We start from the raw sequence: 23,706 nt of genomic DNA, 5'->3' as shown, positions 1-23,706 counted from the left end.
GCAGGCTGACACTTGTCAGGTATGGAACCATCCTGGACTGCCACATGTCTAGATCTCTTTTCATCAGAAAAAGTAGAATTCAAACTCCTCTGAGGTGGCGCCTTCTGAGCCCACTGCTCTGTTCTTCTGACATGTGTCAAACACCTTTTGAGGTGGCACCATTCCAGAACTCCCACTTGGCTTCATTTGTATTTTTTATTTTATTTTTAATAAAAGTAGCCCACCATGAGGTGGCGCCACCTGAGGACTCCCTACAAAAAGCAATTTTGAATTTCAAACTCCAAGAGAGCACCCTCTGAGGTGGCGCCATCTGGAAGCTTCCTGCAGAGAAAATCAAGCAAACCAAATTTTGAAAAATTTCAAATCCTGCTGAGGTGTCTCACCCACAAAAATCTCATTTTTTATTTTCTCAAAAATCAAAATAGCACCCCTGAGATGGCGCCACATGGAGGGCTCAGATTGAGCCTGTTTGAAATTCAAAATTTTTCAGAAAATCTATAAAAACAAGGCTCCATGCCTAGCATGAAGGGGACCATCTTAGGAGAACTCTTGTGAACTTGGAAATTCGACCTAGCCTTCCTGAAAATCCGATTTTTGCACTTTTGAATTCACGCCCCCTATGGCTCAGTGAAGAAGGTGCAATGGGTCGATCTTGGTGAATCATCCGAAGCCCGGACCGGAGGACGAACGAAGCTCGTGATAGCCGTCCCTTTCAAGAGTCTCAAAGTGGCATAACGAAGCAAGGCGCACCTCTTTTCCTTCTTGATTTCCTCTCATAATTCGGTTCACGCGTCGTTTGAAGAAAAAGCTCATCCGAGGGATGGATTGAGCTATTCTTATAAAAAGACATATATAAAAATATTCAATCATGCCTCCTTGATGATTTTTAACATTCATGCATTTAGCTAGATTTAATTTACATTTTATTTCATTCATTTAGCACGTTTCATGAATTAATTATGATTAATTTAGCATTTATTTCAATTCTGCTCATTTTCAGTAGGTCTCTGTTTTTGTCAGTCAGTCCACACGTCATTTCATGCATTTTTTTTTTATTAAAAATCTCAAAAAAATCACGGAATGCGCCCTTAGGTGTCCCTAGAAGTTTGCAAAAATTCGGAGGCATTTGAATTTGTTTACTGAGGTAAACATTCAAAATGGCAAGTCGGGTTTTGCTACCCGGGATGCGTTTTGAAAATCATTTGCAGACTTGTAAAATCGAGATCTGCCTCATGAGAGATCCGATTTTCTATACAAAATATGTTCTGAACTCGGGAGAATGTCTAGTTTTTAACCTGATTTCTTCAGATTTTTCGGATTTTTTTATATGTCTGACAAAAATCCGAGATTTTGGGACACGTGTCAGAGCCTGATTTGGGCCTCTGAGATCTTGGATCGACTTACGGCTATGGTTTCTCTTTGTGTGTTGCTCCAAATCCAAAACTGTAAAAAGTGAAAGTTATGTCCGAGATGTTCTGTGTTTTCATATAGAATATTGTGATTTTTAGAGCAGCTGTGATACCTGTTTCGGATTTTGCTTTTCAGTCTATTGTTTTGCTACATTTGTCTGTTCTGTCAATTTAGGAATGAAAAGTTATATTTTTACCTGTGTCTCTGTTGATCAAATGCCAAAGTCATGAACATGAAAGTTGTTCATGTAGGTGTCTTGAGTAACTCTGATTAATATCACAAATTTCCATGGCTGTTTCTAATTTTTTTAGCATTTTACATCAGATTAGGGTGATTTTTACCTATGTTAGAACTAAATCCCTGTTGCCGCATTCACCATGGCTCAAATCCCGAGGCTGTAAAAACCAAAAATGTTCCATTTCGGGTACTTTAACAGTATGCAAAATATTAAAAGTTTTCATGTTGTAAATCTTGCATTATCATGTTAAGCATTGCATTTGATTCGGATCCATAGGCAAAATCCACCATTTTAGGATTTTCTTCAAATTTTAGCATTTAAATCATATCATTTCGTGATTTTTAGCATTCTAGGATGTTTATCAAAGTATTTAGATGCTTCATACCGAATTTGGTGTAATTTGGAATCCATTTGAGGTTCGGTTTAGCCATAATATCAAAATAGGGCCACGCAGGACCCGAATCCAAGTGAAAAACAAGCGAAATTCGTTATTTTGGATAAATTGCAAAATACCCAATTCTGATTTTACAGTCTTAATGTATTTAGCAACATGTCATCATGTCCCTTACTGCATTTCATCATCATTTGATTCAATTTGAATTTTGAAATCTCAATTTTACCAAGTTTTCCTTCAAAAAACCTTGATTTTAAAGGTATAACTTTGATTTTAGGGGTATTTTGGTCATTTTAACCCCAATTCCGAATTTCAAACTATTTTTTACTGAATTTCTTGCATTTTCATCATTTCAAATATCAATGAAGCATGAGAATAGGGTTTAGATCCAATTAAATCCAATAATTCCATAATATTATTGGAAAATCTTGGAAAAACCCACATATTTGAGCTAACCTTATTTCAAGTTTGGCAGGGATATTCAAAAGAAGGGGCTGAAGTCTGCAATTTCCTTTTATTTCATTTATTTAGTGATGTAATAGTGTAAATTTTGGAATAAGATATTTAATTTCCTGCTTAGACTAGGATGCATATCATATAGTTTGAATTTATGCAATATCCTGCTTATATGATTCATGCATTGTTATTTCAAAAGCACTATGGATGTTCATGAATGGCACGTATACCAACTCTTAGGGAGTTGATGAACTCGGTGGAATCCATATTTACGGCCCTAGTCGGAATATGGACGAGACCCAGATCCATCATCTTTCTACTAGTCACATTGAGCCTACACTCTTAGGCTATCTTAAAATGCACATCATATTTCCAAAGTTTTCAAAATCATGTGCATTAAAATCAAATAAACTCTGAACATATTCATGGCCACAGTCAGAATATGTGAAGGATTTACTTTGACTTAATACACATTTTTCCAACAAATTTTCTTAGAAAATCTTTCAAAGTGCATTCATTCACTCATATCATTGGCATCATGAAACCATTGGTTTTCTCATGATTTTCTTAAGAAAGTGGCATTCTTAAGAAATCGATTTCTCAAGAAACTCTAAGAATTTTCCAAAATCGGCTTTCCCCAAGTCAAGTTTTTCACAGTTTTCCTTGGAAAATGTTATTTTCTTAAGAGCTTCAAAGGAGTTTTTCAATATTTCTCCAAGATCAAAAAGCGATTTCCAAGTATTTCAAAGGTAAAATTCTCAGAATTTCGATTCCCAAGTTTTGAATTTCCTTCTCCAATGAGTTTTCCTATAAATTTTCTATCATTTTCCTAAGAAAACTCTCAAAGTCCAAGTTTTCCTAAGAAGTGTTTCCCTTTTCAAAGGTTCACCCTTTTCTCAAGAATCACTTCCATTTTCCCAGGATTTTCAACCATTCATGATTTTCCCACAACTTCATTAACTTTCCCGTGATTTCAAAAACCCTTTTTCACATGAGTTTTCCTGAGAAAGTGACTTTCAGCTTTTTCCTGAGAAATTCTTTTCAACTCCAAATATTTTCCAAGCATACATCATGTTTTCCCAAGCTGCATCTTCCAAAATCTCATAGCACATGCCTGAATTCTCTGTGCATTTAGGATAGAACATAACTTTGATAATTTCGCTAAGTCAAGCACAATTTTGGTCCTTGTTTCGATTACCCCTGTTAAAGGCGGCAGGAACGGTCGAACCTCGTACCGACAGGTCGAGCCCCATCCCATGGATTTTCCCGCAATTTTCAAAACAGAGGCGAGTATTTCAAAACATTTTCCAAAATCCGGTCAAGTTTGAAGCGCGAAAGCATTTCCCTCTCTTTCTTCCGCAAGGAAGGGGAAGACGGGAGAAAAATTTCGCGATGATAACAGGTTTGGCGACCGTGATCGGACCTGTCCTTGTCTGATCAAAAGTGTGTTTGAATTAGTTCAATTATTGAAACCGTGTTCACAGGTTTGGCGACCGTGATGGGACCTGTCCTTGTCTGATCAAAAGTGTGTTTGAATTAGTTCAATTATTGAAACCGTGTTCACAAAATGTCAGCTCTTTACTTTCAATATCATGTGAACCTAGGAGCCTAGATTCTGACCTAGCTAACATTAACTGCATATAGCCTAGGCATGGTTTGGTAGGACCAGATTGAGGAGAAATTTTCATGCTCACATAGACTTAGGTCTAAATACAACTCTCCTCAATTTAGGATCTGAATGCAAACAATGTATGCTTCTTCAAAGATTTTCAAAAGTCTATCTCTCTAGGATTTAGAGCCATCTATTTCTTGCATGTGATCATTTTTCAAAATCTCCATTACCTATCATTACCCGGTCTTCACGTTGCTGGGCTCTCTTCCAGAACCCTAGTTCGAGACAGAGCCTCACAACTGGGCCAATTATTTGGGTTAACACCCCCCTACCACATACCGCGGGCCACAGTCCGAAGTATATCGGTAGGTGCTCAAGGATGTTGGAAAACCTTACCTTAGAACCGGAGTTGAAATTATATGCCACGTACCTCGAATTTCGATTTGGGTATATCGGCATAACTGGATTGGACAAAGATGATCTGAACCTAGAGTTAGGATTAGAGTCCTACAGCTGTTTTTAAAACAATGCATCTAGAGTCAGCCTTTTATGGAGTGCTGTATGTGCATAAATGTTTGTGCAGGATGTGATTGTTCTTATATTACCTCTATTTTCTTATATTTTTCCTAAAATATTTTCAAATACCCATATTTTCATCTTTTCCTTTATTTCCTAAAACCTTGGATGATTTCCTCAAATATCCCATTTCTTTCAAAACTCCAGGTGATTTTCTATTTTCCCGTTCTACTGGATCTCGGATTTCCAGCCTTATTCCAATCCTGCCTGCAATTTTTCAAAATCATAGGTTTTCTCTCATTGGATTTTCAATTCTTTTGTCTATTTGCAAAAAATTCTTCACCTTATTTTTCTCGCGCATACCTTGATTATTGCGGTGGAAATTGTTTACCCACTTGCCTTCTCCTTATTCTAAATCCGTTTGCGGATTGTTTTTTTCAAGAGATATCTCTTTCCTTCAAAATGGTGTTTTTCCTCGTGGTTGACGACCTCGCCTAGGTAACAAGGCACATTTTCCGTTGTTATTTCTCTTACAAAGAATGACAACACAATTGTCGTAATTTCAGCGGTAACTCCATCCCTAGCAATGGGATATTCTTCCAATTGTCTACCATATCGTCAATAATCATTTTCCTCCCAATCCAAAATTCCCTCAGAGTCTAATCAAGACTTCATCCTGCAGAGAGCATCCACAACATTTGATGGTTCGAACAAGGTCAGAAAGAAGAACCACATCACCACAGTACTCCTCAGCCTCAGAAGAAGAGATGGGCTCCCCGCGATCCGAGAGGAGTCAAGAGCAGCAGCAAGGGGAGGATGGCATAGACCCGCAGATGTATGCCATGTTCCAGAAAATGATGACCAAAATGATGAGTGAACAGGCTGGGACCAGTGCACAGAAGAACCCATTCAGAGAGAAGTTCCATGGGCACAAGGATAAGAAGACTTCCAAGAAGCAAGTTCAGCCAGAAGAAATTTCAAATGAATCAGAATCAGAGGAAGACACCGATGAAGAATATGAAGTGCCTCCAGCATTTCAGAAACATAGCCGAGAACAAAGGAGGAGTCACAAATCAAAAGGTCAAGTTGCAGAAAAGCTTTTGCAGACAGTTCAGGGAAATGGCCAAAGTGGTTAAAGATCTTCAAGCCCGCGACAAGGGCAAGAAAGTCTTCACCAGCGAGGATTTTTATGATGGCATAGAAGGAGATGAAGATCTAGAGAACCTTCCCCGTAAATTCATCAAGTTCGATGGTTCCGGCGACCCGAAAGCCCATCTCGCCATGTTCTTCGCCGAATGCTCCAAATTCAAGAGAGACAATAGGGCCCTATTTCTCTGTTTTCCTCGTAGCCTAGAAGGCACTGCCGCCAAGTGGTACTCTGAGCATATCAATCCAATCGAGCTGCGAGAATTCGATAAGGTGGTTAATCTATTTATCGAGCGATTTCTGTTCAATGCTGAAGTGCTACCAACGTTAAATCACCTCTGTAATCTGAAGCAGGGAGATAGTGAAAAAGCCAGAGACTTCATTCGCAGATGGAAAGAGACCTGCAACAAAATGAAGGACCCAATATCAGAAGGACACGCGTTGTCGGTCATCCTGAATAATTTCTCCCAACCTTTGAGAGGCCTGATCTCTACCTCCCCAGCACGATCTTTTATTGAATTGATAGAACGAGCTGAATGGCTCAAGATGGGAATAGAAAATAGAGTATATGAGAGCCTCACACTCTCAAAGAGCAATTCAGATATCAAGAAGAAGTCAAACTTTACATTCCCCGTGAATGCCCCTGGCAACAACAATGGCAAAAGCAAAAGGGGTGGCAGAAAGAACCACACCGGTGGGTCAGGGAGTCTAAATTCCAGCAAAGATGATCATACAGGACAAGAAAACAGAATCAACAAGCAGAATGACAGCTCTTCCGCGAGCATCCAACTAGAATTAAGGCCCCAGGGGAGGCCAAAGCATGATGGTTGGGGATACGACCGCAATTTTACTCCCTTAGAACAACCGCTCGAGCAAGTTCTGGAATATATGATCGCCAAAAGGATGGTTAGACTCCCCAAGATAGCAGATCCTTCTGTGACCATGGGAAGGTTTAAAGATCAGTTCTGCAAGTTTCATCGAACAATGGGTCATGATACCGAGCATTGTTTCGTCCTTAAGAATATCATTCAAGACTGCTTTGACAAGAAGCTCCTCGTTGAAGACGAAAAGGAGGACTAGTCATCCCGACTCAGCTTTTTTTTTACAATCATTCCATGCCGACACTTTTCCATTTCTCCTCTTGCTTTTCAAAAGAATAATGTAATCCCATTTTCTTTCCTTGATTTTTAAGCATCAATAAAGTCATCGAATTTTTTTCAATAGCTTGGCACCATCTTATTTGCTTATCCTTCCTTTTCACAATGTCTCTCTTATGAGGAATGATCTTGAGGACGCCTATCAGTCAAGGAGCTTGTTGCCTTATTCACCAATTATCCTTCTTTTATTCAAAATTTTCCTCCCTAGTTACACTGGGGCATTTTTTTTTTTGTGAAAATTTATCTTTACTTCAAAACATCCTGTATGCAGGCAGGATATACCAATCTCTCATTTTGCATATATATGCACCCATTTGCACTTCATTTGCATTGTCATGTGCATTTTCATTCCATTTGCATTTATTCTGCACCCAATTTCCAACATCCAATTTTCAACATCCAATTTCCAACATCCAATTTTCAATTTCCAAATTCCCAATTTCCAAATTTCTAACAACCAATTTTCAATTTATAATTTATAATTTCCAATTCTAAATTTCCAATTTTGACCTTTGGGTTACCCAATTCTCTATTCGACCTTCGGGTCACTCAATTTCCAATTTCAACCTCTGGACCACCCACTTTATCAGATTCTCAATTCAAGCCTTCGGGTTACAATCTTGCCAACATCAGTCATTTTTCCGCCTGCAGGTTCCAACTTTCCAAGCCTTCGGGTTACAATTTCATCAAATATCCATCATTTTCAAGCCTTCGGGTCACAACTCCATCAATGTCAAATCACTCTTGCCATATTAAATCCTGCTTTCGAGCTGGTCAAACAAAAAAAATCCTGCTTTCGAGCTGGTCGGGCAAACAAATCCTGCTTTCGAGCTGGTCGAACAATCAAAATCCTGCTTTCGAGCTGGTCGAACAATCAAAATCTTGCTTTCGAGCTGGCCGGTCATCAAATCCTGCTTTCGAGCTGGTCGGGCAAACAAATCCTGCTTTCGAGCTGGTCGAACAATCAAAATCCTGCTTTCGAACTGGTCGAACAATCAAAATCCTGCTTTCGAGCTGGTCGAACAATCCAAATCCTGCTCTCTAGCTGGTTGGTCAACAAATCCTGCTTTCGAGCTGGTCGGTCATCAAATCCTGCTTTCAAGCTGGTCGAACAATCCAAATCCTGCTTTCTAGTTGGTCGGTCAACAAATCCTGCTTTCGAGCTGGTCGGTCAACAAATCTTTCTTTCGAGCTGGTCGGTCATCAAATCCTGCTTTCGAGCTGGTCGAACAATCCAAATCCTGCTTTCTAGCTGGTCGGTCAACAAATCCTGCTTTCGAGCTGGTCGGTCATCAAATCCTGTTTTTGAGCTGGTCGGGCAACCCAAATCCTGCTTTCGAGCTGGTCCTTCAATCCAAATCCTGCTTTCGAGCTGGTATCCTCAAAAATCCTGCTTTCGAGCTGGTACTTCGATAAAATCCTGCTTTCGAGCTGGTAAGTCAAAACAAAACTCAACTGTCGAATTGATCTTTTACTGAGTCTTTTCAGGACTCAATTTTTGTCACGGATGTGTTAAGCCGGATGTCAAATGCTCTCTTTCATCAAGGATTTCAAGAACATTTTGTCAATGTGTCAATCAATTACCTGTTGATTTCAAAATTTTATTGCATAAATCTTTATCTCTATTTACCTACAGCATTACTTGCGAAAGAGTGAAGCTTTTGCGAAAAGAGATTCAAACTTCAAATTCTTTCAATTGGCCAACCAAAAGGATGAAGGATAAGTCTTCGATATGGCAAGAAAAGAAGATTCAATGTTATTGAAAAGCCGTAGATGATCGATGTTGATCGCAGTCAATGGCGCATCTTTAAAGACTATTCTTGTAAGGACGAGACAGTGGAAATATCCTGAGTGCTAGAAAAGAGAGCATTTACCCAAGCCCTGTCTCCTCAGAATAACCTAAGCTGCAATTAAGTATCCGCAAAAGGGATCTCTCACCTGTCGTCAAGATGAAGGCGAATTAGGCGAGTAGACCCCCGGGGCCAAAGAAGATTCGAAACATCTCCAAGATGACAGAGTTTGTGACGGATCCTTCCAGGGAAAGTCCAAAGCACTGTCGAGATGAAGGCAGATGCAATGAACCTCTCGACAATCCCTAAAAGATATTTAATTTCAGCTATCTTCCAAAGATTTCTAAACCCATGAGCCAACATCGCCCAAGAAGGATCGAAACATCTCCAAGATGAAGGAGTTTGTGACGTACCCTTCCCAAAAGAGAGAAAGAGAGGAAAAAAAAGAGAGAAAAAGTGAGAACATCTCCAAAATGAAGGAGAATGTAGCAAAAAACTCAAGAGAGCCAAAAGAGTGCAGAAAGATTATCATGAGAGAAGCTCCCAGGATATCAAACTGCCACATTTATCAAGAATCTTCTTTAAATTTGTGAAATTCTATTATCAATACTCTTTCATCAATTGCTTTCATAACATCAAATTCTCTTTCCTGCTCATATCAAGGAAATTGATAGCTTCTTTGAAGAAGGCTAATGGCAAGCAATTTGGATTTCCAATCTCGATTCTACGAAGTGAACCTTGTTTGGAGGTGATACTTTGGGTAGAAAAGAAAGAATATCTTTGCAACAATGTGCAACACTTTCAAAAGCTTTAAATCAACAAAAGAATTCTCAATATTTTGACAATATTTTCTAGCTATCCTGACGTGAAGTGAGAGCTTGATGTCTGTCTTTGACACATCCTGACACCCATTTTAAATCCCTCTTAAGGACTTGATTCCTTCCTTTCTTTGAGAGTGTGAGCTCTCAGATCCGCACACTTCCCAGTGTCCCCACTGTCCCGCCATAGACAGTCCCATTTCGGTTTGAGGTCGAACCACCAATCATTTTCTCGCAAAAGGCAATTTCAAAAGCTGATTTTAGTCTCAACAATGAGACACCCAAAATCAATCCCTTTTCAAGCTTTAGGGACCCCATTTTCCTTCCTTTTGCAAAACCCCTGTCGAATTTACTGTGCAAAATCCAAAGGTTCCATCATGGTCTCTTCCTTCGAGGTATTCCATTTTCCGCCCGATCAGGATAAGGGTACAAACCTGAGCCTCAATCAAAGAGGTATTTCATTTTCCGCCCGATCAGGATAAGGGTATAAACCTGAGCCTCCATCGACGAGGTATTCCATTTTCCGCCCGATCAGGATAAGGGTACAAACCTGAGCCTCCTTTGATGAGGTATTTCATTTTCCGCCCGATCAGGATAAGGGTATAAACCTGAGCCTCCATCGACGAGGTATTCCATTTTCCGCCCAATCAGGATAAGGGTATAAACCTGAGCCTCATTCAAAGAGGTATTTCATTTTCCGCCCGATCAGGATAAGGGTATAAACCTGAGCATTATTCAAAGAGGTATTTCATCTTCCGCCCAATCAGGTTAAGGGTACAAACCTGAGCCTCAATCAAAGAGGTATTCCATTTTCCGCCCGATCAGGATAAGGGTACAAACCTGAGCCTCACTCAAAGAGGTATTTCATTCCCCAATCAGGTTAAGGGCCAAACCTGAGCTTCGTTCCATACGAGGTATTTCTGTCCCATCCAGGTCAAGGGCATAAACCTGAACTTCACTCTCATAGAGTGAATCTTTCCTCTCCATTCTACATTTCATATCTACCATCTTCCTCGAGCTAATTTCTTCACACCCAGTCAGATCCTTCTAACTGGGGCATTTTATATAGCCCAAATTTGGTGTGTTTTTCTTTGCCACTAAGCTCGGCCATGAGCCGGCTTAGTAGCAAAGAGGGGCATCTGTAAACACCCCAAATTTTCACTCACCTCCCCAACATTTCCACAAAGCATCATCATTCAGCCTTTGAAATCGTTAGGAGGGCAAAATGGTCATTTTCTGAGCCCGGACCTTGCAAAAGTCTAAGTTTCATCTGCAACTCTCAAAATTCCTCTATTTTTAGCTCAGATGTTCAAAATTTTGTTCCTGACAGGAGACAGGAATCTCCAAGTCTTGCTTCAAGATTATATTGCATAAGACATGGCATTGCATATCATTGCATGAGCATTTCATATCACTGCACTGCACAGCATGTAATTTTGAGGTCCAGAACTCTTGATTTCAAAATTTTCAATCCAGATTAGAATTTTAACTCTTTTCAAAATGGATTTCAAAACCCTGGGTCTTCAAAATTATCAACTCTTCCCATTTTACCCCCAGGGCTCTGAATTTCAAAATATTTCCTCAGGAAAACAATCTGGATAATTTTCAATAAATTTCAACTCAGATTTTGCCTTTTGTCAGCTATTTCAACTATCTTCCTTTTACAAAATCGCCCTACAGGGGCCAACTCTTTCCAAAATTTCCTGTTTTACCAATTAGTCCAGATTTTATAAAAATTCCAAAAAAGAGGTTTTGTTGTTTTATTCTTATTTCAATAAAGAAGCAATGTGGGACCCACATTGAGGTGGTGTCACACAGGCTTTTCTTTTGAAAAATTTGAATTTTGAAAAACCCAAAAATATAGGAGCCTTGTCCCCTGGATTGGTGCCACTTGTCCTTTCTCTCTCCTCCCATTTACCTGCCATGTGTCAGCATAGGGTTCACCTAGAGTTGGCGCCACATGTCACCTTCTCTCTTCTGCCACCCTTTGACATGTGTCAGTGTGGAGCCACCTTAAGATGCCACCACATGTCATTAGTCATCCTCTTTATTTTATGCCACGTGTCAATGTCTACCATCTTCACCCTGTGCCATGTGTCATTCCAAGGTCACCATGAGATGCCACGTGTCATGTGTTGTCCTGTTCAGAAAAAGTAGAATTTGTCTCCCCTGAGGTGGCACCATTTGAATTATGTCTCCTACAAGTGACACATGTCACTCTCTCCTTTCCTCAGGAAAAGCAGACTGACACATGTCACCTTCTGCTTTTCTCAGAAAAGCAAATGACATGTGTCATTCTCTGCTCTTCTAAAAAAAAGCAAGGGACACATGTCACTTTCTGCCTCCTTCAGAGAAAGCTAGAATTCAAATATTCAAACTCCAGGCTGAGGTGGCGCAAATCCTGAACTTCACCTTTTCTATTTTGTGTGAGATGGTGCCACGTGTCCCTTTCCCTCCTTTTCCTCCCTCTTGCCACATGGCATTGTAGGAGCCACCCTGAGGTGGCGCCACATGTCCACCCCCCATTCCTCCAGTGCCAACCTCCATTTAAAATTCAAATCCCCCATGAGGTGGCGCCATCTGAAGAACCTCCTCCAGCAGGCTGACACTTGTCAGGTATGGAACCATCCTGGACTGCCACATGTCTAGATCTCTTTTCATCAGAAAAAGTAGAATTCAAACTCCTCTGAGGTGGCGCCTTCTGAGCCCACTGCTCTGTTCTTCTGACATGTGTCAAACACCTTTTGAGGTGGCACCATTCCAGAACTCCCACTTGGCTTCATTTGTATTTTTTATTTTATTTTTAATAAAAGTAGCCCACCATGAGGTGGCGCCACCTGAGGACTCCCTACAAAAAGCAATTTTGAATTTCAAACTCCAAGAGAGCACCCTCTGAGGTGGCGCCATCTGGGAGCTTCCTGCAGAGAAAATCAAGCAAACCAAATTTTGAAAAATTTCAAATCCTGCTGAGGTGTCTCACCCACAAAAATCTCATTTTTTATTTTCTCAAAAATCAAAATAGCACCCCTGAGATGGCGCCACATGGAGGGCTCAGATTGAGCCTGTTTGAAATTTAAAATTTTTCAGAAAATCTATAAAAACAAGGCTCCATGCCCAGCATGAAGGGGACCATCTTAGGAGAACTCTTGTGAACTTGGAAATTCGACCTAGCCTTCCTGAAAATCCGATTTTTGCACTTTGGAATTCACGCCCCCTATGGCTCAGTGAAGAAGGTGCAATGGGTCGATCTTGGTGAATCATCTGAAGCCCGAACCGGAGGACGAACGAAGCTCGTGATAGCCGTCCCTTTCAAGAGTCTCAAAGTGGCGTAACGAAGCAAGGTGCACCTCTTTTTCCTCTTGATTTCCTCTCATAATTCGGTTCACGCGTCGTTTGAAGAAAAAGCTCATCCGAGGGATGGATTGAGCTATTCTTATAAAAAGACATATATAAAAATATTCAATCATGCCTCCTTGATGATTTTTAACATTCATGCATTTAGCTAGATTTAATTTACATTTTATTTCATTCATTTAGCACGTTTCATGAATTAATTAGGATTAATTTAGCATTTATTTCAATTCTGCTCATTTTCAGTAGGTCTCTGTTTTTGTCAGTCAGTCCACACGTCATTTCATGCATTTATTTTTTATTAAAAATCCCAAAAAAATCACGGAATGCGCCCTTAGGTGTCCCTAGAATTTTGCCAAAAATTCGAAGGCATTTGAATTTGTTTACTATGGTAAACATTCAAAATGGCAAGTCGGGTTTTGCTACCCGGGATGCGTTTTGAAAATCATTTGCAGAATTTTAAAATCGAGATCTCCCTAATGGGAGATCCGATTTTCGATCCTAAATATGTTCTGAACTTGGGAGAATGTCTAGTGTTTAACCTGATTGTATCAGATTTTTATGATTTTTTGTATGTCTGAAAAAAATCCGAGATTTCGGGACACGTGTCAGAGACTGATTTGGGCCTCTGAGATCTTGGATCGACTTAGGGCTATGGTTTCTCTTTGTGTGTTGCTTCAAATCCAAAACTATAAAAAGTGAAAGTTATGTCCGAGATGTCCTATATTTGCATATAGAATATTGTGATTTTTAGAACAGTTGTGATACCTGTTTCGGATTTTTCTTTTCAGTTTTTTGTTTTGCTACATTTGTCTGTTCTGTCAATTTAGGAATGAAAAGTTATATTTTTACCTGTGTCTATGTTGATCAAATGCCAAAGTCATGAACATGAAAGTTTTTCATGTAGGTGTCGTGAGTAACTCTGATTAATATCATAAATTTCCATGACTGTTTCTATTTTTTTAGCATTTTACATCAGATTAGGATGATTTTTACCTCTGTTAGAACTAAATCCCTGTTGCCGCATTCACCATGGCTCAAATCCCGAAGCTGTAAAAACCAAAAATGTTCCATTCGGGTCCTTTAACAGTCTGCAAAATATCGGAAGTTTTCATGTTGTAAATCTTGCATTATCATGTTAAGCATTGCATTTGATTCGGATCCATAGGCAAAATCCACCATTTTAGGATTTTCTTCAAATTTTAGCATTTAAATCATATCATTTCGTGATTTTTAGCATTCTAGGATGTTTATCAGAGTATGTAGATGCTTCATACCGAATTTGGTGTAATTTGGAATCCATTTGACGTTCAGTTTAGCCATAATATCAAAATAGGGCCCCGCAGGACCCGGATCCAAGTGAAAAACAAGCGAAATTCGTTATTTTGGATAAATTGCAAAATACCCAATTCTGATTTTACAGTCTTAATGTATTTAGCAGCATGTCATCATGTCCCTTACTGCATTTCATCATCATTTGATTCAATTTGAATTTTGAAATCTCAATTTTACCAAGTTTTCCTTCAAAAAACCCTGATTTTAAAGGTATAACTTTGATTTTAGGGGTATTTTGGTCATTTTAACCCCAATTCCGAATTTCAAACTATTTTATACTGAATTTCTTGCATTTTCATCATTTCAAATATCAAGGAAGCATGAGAATAGGGTTTAGATCCAATTAAATCCAATAATTCCATAATATTATTGAAAAATCTTGGAAAAACCCACATATTTGAGCTAACCTTATTTCAAGTTTGGCAGGGATATTCAAAAGAAGGGGCTGAAGTATGCAATTTCCTTTTATTTCATTTATTTAGTGATGTAATAATGTAAATTTTGGAATAAGATATTTAATTTCCTGCTTAGACTAGGATGCATATCATATAGTTTGAATTTATGCAATATCCTGCTTATATGATTCATGCATTGTTATTTCAAAAGCACTATGGATGTTCACGAATGACACGTACACCAACTCTTAGGGAGTTGATGAACTCGGTGGAATCCATATTTACGGCCCTAGTCGGAATATGGACGAGACCCAGATCCATCATCTTTCTAATAGTCACATTGAGCCTACACTCTTAGGCTATCTTAAAATGCACATCATATTTCCAAAGTTTTCAAAATCATGTGCATTAAAATCAAATAAACTCTGAACATATTCATGGCCACAGTCAGAATATGTGAAGGATTTACTTTGACTTAATACACATTTTTCCAACAAATTTTCTTAGAAAATCTTTCAAAGTGCATTCATTCACTCATATCATTGGCATCATGAAACCATTGGTTTTCTCATGATTTTCTTAAGAAAGTGGCATTCTTAAGAAATCGATTTCTCAAGAAACTCTAAGAATTTTCCAAAATCGGCTTTCCCCAAGTCAAGTTTTTCACAGTTTTCCTTGGAAAATGTTATTTTCTTAAGAGCTTCAAAGGAGTTTTTCAATATTTCTCCAAGATCAAAAAGCGATTTCCAAGTATTTCAAAGGTAAAATTCTCAGGATTTTGATTCCCAAGTTTTGAATTTCCTTCTCCAATGAGTTTTCCTATAAATTTTCCATCATTTTCCTAAGAAAACTCTCAAAGTCCAAGTTTTCCTAAGAAGTGTTTCCCTTTTCAAAGGTTCACCCTTTTCTCAAGAATCACTTCCATTTTCCCAGGATTTTCAACCATTCATGATTTTCCCACAACTTCATGAACTTTCCCGTGATTTCAAAAACCATTTTTCACATGAGTTTTCCTGAGAAAGTGACTTTCAGCTTTTTCCTGAGAAATTCTTTTCAACTCCAAATATTTTCCAAGCATACATCATGTTTTCTCAAGCTGCATCTTCCAAAATCTCATAGCACATGCCTGAATTCTCTGTGCATTTAGGATAGAACATAACTTTGATAATTTCGCTAAGTCAAGCATAATTTTGGTCCTTGGTTCGATTACCCCTGTTAAAGGCGGCAGGAACGGTCGAACCTCGTACCGACAGGTTGAGCCCCATCCCATGGATTTTCCTGTAATTTTCAAAACGGAGGCGAGTATTTCAAAACATTTTCCAAAATCCGGTCAAGTTTGAAGCGCGAAAGCATTTCCCTCTCTTTCTTCCGCAAGGAAGGGAAGACGGGGAAAAATTTCGCGACGACAACAGGATCCAGGATTCAATATTCATATTGGATCTCAGATTTCAGATCCAATTCCCCTTTAGGATCCAGAATTCAATTTCACTTTGGATCTTAGACTTCATATCCAATTCCTCTTTAGGATCCAGAATCCAATTTCACTTTGGATCTCAGATTACAGATCCAAATTCCACTTAGGATCTAGATCCCCATTCTACATTGGATCTTAGACTTCAGATCCAAATCCATTCTAGGATCCAGAACCCAATTCACCTTGGATCTCAGATTACAGATCCAAATTCCATTCTAGGATCCAGAACCCAATCCTACATTGGAACTCAGACTTTAGATCCAAATCCATTCTAGGATCCAGAATCCAATTCTACTTTGGATCTCAGACTTCAGATCCAATTCCATCTTAGGATCCAGAGTCCAACCCTATCTTGGATCTCAGATTTCAGATCCAAATACCATCTTGGGTTTCAAATCTTGAATCCAATTCCATTCAAAATTCCAAATCCAAATTCCACTTTAATTCCAATTCTTAAAACCAATTCCATTTTATTCCAGATTTCAAATCAAGTTCCCATTTTAGATCCTAAATTCGAAATTCAACTTTGAACTCTATTCAGAATCCAGATCTTGGATTCAGATTTAATCTTGAAATTCCAACTTTTAAATTCCATTTCTCAATTTTATTCAGATTTCCCAATTCTATCTCTCCTTCTGATTTCGAACTTCAAAGTTAGAATTCAATTCCATTTTCATTTCTATTCTTATTCAAAGTCATTTTATGACTTTGAAATTTCCTTTCTTCTCCTTTTATCAACTTCAAAATCATTTCTCTCAAGATTCAGATTTATTTTTCCAAGCTCTGATTATTCCAAAAACTTAGAACTTTTTAATCTTAAGTTCTAAGTTAGAAACCATTTCTTCATTCTATCAGCAGATTCATCTCAGAAACACTTGGGGATTCTTCAAAACATTTTCAAAAATAGCATATATCTTTGCGTTTGCACAAGCATGATTCTTTGTGCATTTAGACTTAGGATAAATTCTTAGCAAAGCAAAAGGCATTAAATTCGACCCTTGGTTCGATTACCCCTGGTAAAGGCGCCAGGAACGGTCGAACCTCGTACCAACGAGCGGATCCCGTCTCCAAGTTTTCTCGCAAATATTTTCAAAATGGAAGCGAGTTATTTCAAATATTTTCAAAATTAAGGTCAAGTGAGACCCCGCAAAAGAATTCCTCTTCTCCTCTTTTCTTTTCTTTTCTCTTCTCTCTTTCTTTCTGCCCTTTTATTTTCTCCCTTCAAAAAGGAGGAAGTAAAGGTTGGAAAGGAAGAGAGAGAATATTACGAGAGGAGAAATTTTGCGATGATCACAATATTCTCCTTGTTGCATTGGCCATGTACATGCATATGCATTATGATGTGTGAAAATGAATAAGATGTTTATGCTACGCATGTGCTCAAATGTCTGTTACAAGTTTAATTATATGACTTTGTCCAATGCTTTATAAGAATGCATCCATGACCATAAAGTGGTTTAAGTTTGATGTTGCATAAAAAGTATGACTGTAATCAAGTAATCATGTGACATTAAACTCAAGATACTTGCTTGGAGAGTAGCAGGTGATACAAAACTTCGTGGGGCAAGTTCTGTTACTGGCACAGAAGGTTGCTCCTCCCCTCCCACGATTTTAGGGGGAAAACCTCTGCATTAGACTGCAGCGTAGAGATTATAGTACTCATGAGAAAAAACTGATGCATCGGGTTGAAAGGTGTTGGGAATCTCTCTCGTATTAACGTCCCTCACCCCGTCTTAGTGAATGGACTTGGCCAGGCTAAAGCCACCCCTGTATGTAAAATATGTCCTGTGTCATGGTCCTGATCTGAGAATGTCTGCCTGTGTCGTATCAGCAGGGCTAAGAAGTGATAACTTAAATGGTGTGTGCATTAATTTGGCATCACATGCATCATCTAATTAAGAAAATGTAACTAAAGATAAGAAAATATGCATTCATTGAAAGAGCTTATGCATATGGTAAGTCATGCATTTTAATGGTTCATGGATTTTGTATTTTGAATGTATGGATTTATGTTTTTCTATTATATATGAAAATTCTAAACATGCATGAGTTGTTGTATGATTGTTTAAGTTAAATTAAATGTTAAACTATGAAATTTCTATTGAAATCTTTGTCTTGTTATTCTGTCTTACAAGTTTAGCATAATTACTCTACTGAGACATGTTGTCTGACCCTATATGGTTTAAAAATTTTCAGGTAATGAGTAGGTACTTACGTGCGAAGGCGGAAGGTTGCGACGGGGAATGAGCCTACCTTTCCTCTGCTTCATGAATTCTGAACTCTGATTTTAATTTAATTCAATTCAATTCAAGGACAAATGTGATTAATTTTGGATATTGTGAAACTTGAATTTTATTTCATACATAGTTAATTAGTTGTTAAAGTTTAAATTCCATAAGTATATGTTTGCAAGCATTCATCTAAAGTAGCACGCCAAGTTTTATGCCCAATGTGTTTTTCCGCTGTTAACTGCTAAAAGATTTAAATGTATTTAAAAAAATAAAAAAAAATTCCGCCAATTTCGGGTTATAAAAATTGGGGTGTTACAGACGGGGTATCTCTAATCTGATGAGTCGCAGACATTGCTAACCTGCATAACACATTAAACGATCATCATGATTAGAAATCGTTGGAATATTTGGGTTCATAAGTACACATCGTTGTAAGATTTATCAAACTTACAAATCGTGGTATAAGAAGCAAGGTTCAGATTGAATAACGAAACCTTACATGAAACTCACCGAAACGATATGATTTTGGATATTCCAACTATAGAGTAAGCAACAATAACAACTAATACGCAACAGAAGGTGGCAACGATGTTGCAACTGCGCGTAAGATGGAAATGAATGCTCAGGAACAAAGGAAAGGATGCTCCGTTGTACATAAATGAAAGCAAAGTATGCTCCAGTAGAGTTTTCTGTTTAGGGCGAGAATGAATTGTTTTGAATTATTTAAATCTTACAGCATACAACTTGCTCCATACGCAAACTTTGCGGAAAACTTTGGCGCGATAACGATGGAGGGCAGTTTTGTCCTTTTCACGAACCGACGATTCAATTTTCTAGATGGAGGGCATTTATGTCTGTTCGAGGAAGAGGAAGAAAATGGCAGTAAAGGGTACTTAAGTCTTTGCGACGGCACCAAATTACGATGCAATATGATGCAGACACACATGGGGATACATGCGGGTCTACATCTTATACGTGGCGCTCTTTGGGAACACCAGAACATAAGATGGAGTACCGGCCCTGTTCGGGGCGGATCATATAACCTGCTTTGTCATGTCTTTCTAAAAATTCCAAGATGTTTAAAAGATTCAAAGATGCCAAAGCTATGGCTTTGGGTACTATTTATAGGCCCATCCCAGGTAGACAGTAAGAGGCACCAGACCTGGTCAACCGCTGACATGCCTGGTCAACTCTGGCGACTAAGAACCTCCAATCATCCTACGCCACTTCAGCTTATCCAACTCACTCGACTGACTCACCTTCCACGTGTAATCCGCTCCTTGACGCTCATCACAACGTCTCTATAATCTTGCCTATGTGCCGCACGTGCTGGTGCTTTGCCCGCTTGCTGCTCACGTACCATGTCTATGTTTGAACCACACGCAATGCCCGTCTGTCTGTCACCCACCATGCGCTTGTGTGTTGCATCGCGCCTGCGTGCTCTCGACCGCATGTCGTGCTCTTGCACGCATGTCGCACACCCGCATGTGCATCGCACACCCACGTCGTCTTATGCACTATGTGTTGTGCGTCTGTGTGTTGTCGCCCACATGCCACACACATTCCCTTTCGTGTGTTGTGCAGCCTGAATGCCCACCCATTACCCTATGCGTCCGTCTGTGCCATGCACACCCAAGTACCATGCACATTCAGCTGCACGTCCTACACATCTGCACACCATGTGATGCTATATATGCGCTGCACACCTTCCTTCTATCCGCTATGCGCCTGCATGCTTACGCTCATGCGCTATGCATTCGGTTCGCCACGTGTGTAACACCCCAAACTTTTTATAGTGAAAATTTTGGAGTAATTTTTTTTTTGAAATAGCGGAAGTGCGAAAAACACAAGTCGATTGCATTACAGGGTAAAAACAGAGAAGTGCTAAAAGCACACCATTCATTAATTAAAGCATTAATGTCATTAATTACATCCCATTACAAAAATGTAAATCTACTAATCAGAGTTCAAACAGAAAACATTGAAAAACTGAGATCTCTTGACTAGTTCCAAATGCGACGCCACGATGCTCCATTTATGCGTTGCCTGAAAAACATTTAAAGTAGAAGGGTCAGACTCCCCTGTTTGCGTAAGAAGCAATGTATTTATATGTGGTGCTTAGTGTCCTGTGTACAAATATGTGCAACAACTGCAGATATAACTAGCATGGAAGTTTATATCATTCTAAGAAGATAATTATGATTTCTAATTCATGATACAGTGCAAAAGATGACTGAACTAAAGGTATATTTATCTACATTAGTACAAGCTGTAGATTCCACAAGTTTCACTAAAGCCAAATCAACAGTATATAATTCTTCAGAGATAAGTTTCCAGTCAACTTAAATTATCTAATGTTTAACTTACTCTTACCCTGTGGGTACGCACAAGCATAGACCTCGTAGCGGACCAAGACCATACGATGAGATGCCTAACTCTCACGAAAACACGAATGTCCACGAAGTTCGTATCACCTACCCTCTCCAAGGTAGATCAATGGGTCCAGTAACATATACCGTCTTTCAGGAATACCCAGAGCCCAGAGAATTCGGTAACATACACCGCCTTTCAAGTATACCCAGAATCTCGAAAGTTTTATGTTTATGTTATCATTTAACATCTTTTTTATAATCACGTGTGAATCATCACACCACGAGGGGTCCGGTAACATATACTGACTTTTAATTGTACCCAGAACCTAGGGAAAACTAGTAACATATACCATCTTTCAGGTATACCCAGAATCCCATAATTATTATATATGTGCATAATTTTCATTCTTGTTTGTTTGGGTCTAGTAACATACATCGTCTTTCAGATGTACCCAGATCCCTGGGAAACCAGTAACATACACCATCTTTCAGGTATACCCAGAATCCCATATTTAGGTTATGTGTGCATATTTTGAATTTTATTTATTCTTATGTGCAAGTCATTGCACCACAGGGGTTTTCCAAAATCCCTACCCACATTCAGGGTGATCTTAGTGTATGCACATTACCCACTAGAAGCCCAATAGGCGGCAACCATAATTTCTCAGAATTCTGGTTCAAATCTGTGTCGAGTACTTATACATTTGGCATTTTAAATTTTTGTTTATTAGCTCGAGTGTACGTTTCGTACCCCCATTGGTTACGCCGCAACATGGCATTATCCAACTTTATCATTTATTAAGTGCTTATCTAGCACTCCCAACATTTAACAAAACCACATGTTCATTTTTGAACTCTTATATTATCCTGAACAAGAAATGATTTTTGTTATGCAAATATATGTATCATGTGTGTTCCATGTATTGGACATAATCCTAAAGTCCATATGTGAATCACAAATTTAGTTTACCATCGTACTATTTCCGTCATAGATATTCCAATTGCATTTCACCTAAAAAGTCTTTAGAAAAACTTTTCTAAATAAACCCTTCATGAAAATCATTTTAGAAAACCCTTTACTTAATTTTTCATATTTATTAGTCGACCAATAGACTCACCGGTCGACCACCCTTTTTGCTTCAAATCTTCTAAGCAGAAACATTATTTTTTTATAAAATTAGTCGACCGAAAGTTTTATCAGTCGACCGGACATAATGTCTGTTTTCTGAAAAATTTAGCAGCAGTCGACTGAAGGGTTTATCAGTCGACTAATCATAAAATTAGTCGACCGAAAGTTTTATCAGTCGACCGGACAGAATGTCATTTTTCTGAAAAAATTTAGCAGCAGTCGACTGAAGGTTTTATCAGTCGACTGAATAGAATATCAGTTTTCTGGAAAAAATTAGCAGCAGTCGACTGAAGGTTTTATCAGTTGACTGAAAAGAATATCACTTTTCTGGAAAATTTAACAGCAGTCGACTGAAGGTTTTATCAGTCGACTGATCAGAATGTCTGTTTTCTGATTTTTTTTTTTTTTTTGCATCAGTTGACTGAAGGTTTTATCAGTCGACTGATCAGAATGCTTGTTTTCTGAAAAAATTTAGCATCAGTCGACTGAAGGTTTTATCAGTCGACTGATCAGAATGTGTGTTTTCTGGAATTTTTACCAGCAGTCGACTGAAGCTTTTATCAGTCGACTGAACATATTATCAATCGAATAACTATGGTTCCAGTCGACTAATTTTGCCGTTTTTCTGTAACTTTTAAAAGGGTGTACCTTTTTATTTTTCAAGCATTTTGATGATTCTAAATAGACTGTTTTGCCACCCCTTTCATTCTCAATGTATGAAATCTTTCAACTATAAATATAAGTGCGTTCCACACTCAAAAACATCAAATCCAATCAAATTACCCCATAGGAATGATATATCTTTGTTTTTCTATGATGTAATATTGCAATCACGTATACATAACTTCAGACTTGATTAAGACCATTCAATCTACAAAGTATGAAAAGTGTATTGAACAAGAAAATACAACCAAACAATAATTTCATGAATAATAATCCGAGATACTTAAGGTTTCACTCCATTCGCTTACTTACTTTTGTTTCGATCTTGAATCCGCCATGGCTAACACCCACACAAAAAATATATGCATTTTCCTACATAGATTCGAACTGTAGGTTTTGATATGAGTACTACATATCACCAGGCATATACATAGGAATGAAATGCCCTTACAAAGAACACCACAGCGCCCCAACGTTGGCCAAGGGTGAGAACCATTGGCTGAACCACTACATATTGACCTATTGGCTAGTAGGTGTTTCAGCTCATGCCACCTGGGTCTCGAGGCCCTAAACATACCTACATATAGGTGGTGCTTGTCGCGTAAACTCCATGATATTGCAACATAGATGTGCAATAAGGCATCAACCACTTACATACAAATAACAATGCTCCTTACTTCTTGTTGGAGCGTCAAGCGAACGAAGCAACACTTCTTCCTTCGTTGGAGTAGCACACTACGTTTGCCAATGAAAGTCCAGTCGTGCAGCAATAGAAAACTCCACCACCAACTATGGAGGTCTGATCACCCAAGAGAGGGAGAGAGAGAGACGTCTAGTCTAACTCCTTACCAAAAATCTCATTTAACTCCTCTATTTAGGGGAAGTTACTAAATTTTCAAAGCATTAAATCTTCTCCCTAATCTCATGTTTTTGGTGGGTGATGTCTATTTCCGACAATGCCCCCTCCTCTCTTTGGCATGATTTCCTCTAACTTCCCTCACTATTTGCTTTATGAGTACCCCTCTTCCATGTCACATGGGATTCTCCTCAATCCTTGGTAGAGTTAGATGAAAAAGCCAAAAATTTAGGCTTAACTTAATCCCACGTTTTTACCCTTTTCACCAAGGTAGAAATCATCACTTTCTTGTGAAAAAAAAATAATTTGTGCACAGCGGGTTTTGAACTTGGGTTTTCAACCTAAGGGGTAACGAGCCCCATC

Source organism: Nuphar pumila, chromosome 4 (genome assembly GCF_984573655.1).
Source record: "Nuphar pumila chromosome 4, dmNupPumi1.hap1.1, whole genome shotgun sequence".
Classification (NCBI taxonomy): domain Eukaryota; kingdom Viridiplantae; phylum Streptophyta; class Magnoliopsida; order Nymphaeales; family Nymphaeaceae; genus Nuphar; species Nuphar pumila.
The sequence above is the reverse complement of the archived record's forward strand: the minus strand, read 5'-3'. Positions refer to the sequence as shown.